The 1208-nt window shown below is 51.5% G+C and overlaps 1 pseudogene; it reads left to right on the top strand.

Moving 5' to 3' along the window:
* The first annotated feature begins 888 nt into the window (after positions 1–888).
* On the top strand, positions 889–963 carry LOC129510673 (U6 spliceosomal RNA; annotated as a pseudogene).
* The last annotated feature ends 245 nt before the right edge of the window (positions 964–1208 follow it).

The raw sequence follows: 1208 nt of genomic DNA, 5'->3' as shown, positions 1-1208 counted from the left end.
CCCCAGGGACTTCATGCACAGGCTCCTCTTGAACAGGGAAACCACTGTCATGCAGGGCTGGAGGCAGAAAAGACCACATCCGGGGCACAAATTTATTTTTTAAAGATTTTATTTATTCATGAAAGACACAGAGAGAGAGAGACAGGCAGAGGGAGAAGCAGGCTCCACGCAGGGAGTCCAATATGGGACTCGATCCCGGGTTCCAGCATCACACCCTGGGCTGCAGGCGGCGCCAAACTGCTGCACCACCCGGGCTGCCCTGGGCACAAATTTAAGAGGAAAAATATCTCCCTGCTGCCCTCTCTTCTTTCAGCAGGAGCTGCGAAGGTTTCCTTGTGACCCTTGACTGAAAAAACCCACTCGGAGGCCTGTCGGGTAAAGGCCAAGGCTAGAAGGAGCCCTGCGTCTCACTACATGTAAATGTTATTCGTGAAAAAAACACAAGTGCTCACACAGCTCCTGAGAACCACTCCAGGATTTGATAGGGTTCAGCCTTTACTCGGTTGGACAGAGGACACCTGGACAGATTATCCAGCAGGGCCCCAGCAAGAGACAGATGGCTGGAAAGGTTCTGAAGAGAAGTTGAAGGAGGGCTCTTTACAGAGGTGTGGGCAGGGGTGAGAAAACAAAGGTGCTGGAGTGCTCAAGGATTAGGAACAGGAAGCCATTCCCACCCAAGGCTGGCAGGGCCAAGGCAAGGTTCCCAGAACCTGGCTGCGAGGAGCACAGCCTTTGCCAAAACCCTGGCCTGGCCCAGAAAGGAAGGAAACGCCTTGACTGTGACCACCCACCCTCTGATCCCCTGCGAGGCGTCCCGGGGGCTGAGCCCAACCAGAAGCAAGAAGGGAGGGGAGCAGGCTGGTGTGGTTAGAATGGTGGTCTTTGTTCGTGCTCGCTTCGGCAGCACATATACTAAAATTGGAACGATACAGAGAAGATTAGCATGGCCCCTGCGCAAGGATGGTGGTCTTTGTTCTTCCTGAAGTGAAATCCTCCATACGCTGTAGCATCAGAAAACTTCTTATCAAACCATGAGAGACTCCTAAATCTGGGAAACAAAGGGTTGCAGAAGGGGAAGTGGGTGGGGAGATGGTGTAACCGGGTGATGGGCATTAAGGAGGGCATGTGATGAGCACTGGGTGTTATACTATATGTTGGCAAACTGAATTTAAATTTTTAAAAACTGAAAAAAAGCCTTCAAAGAAACT

This window comes from Nyctereutes procyonoides, unplaced genomic scaffold (assembly GCF_905146905.1).
Source record: "Nyctereutes procyonoides isolate TBG_1078 unplaced genomic scaffold, NYPRO_anot_genome, whole genome shotgun sequence".
NCBI classification, from domain to species: domain Eukaryota; kingdom Metazoa; phylum Chordata; class Mammalia; order Carnivora; family Canidae; genus Nyctereutes; species Nyctereutes procyonoides.
This window is presented reverse-complemented; position numbering and strand designations above follow the sequence as displayed.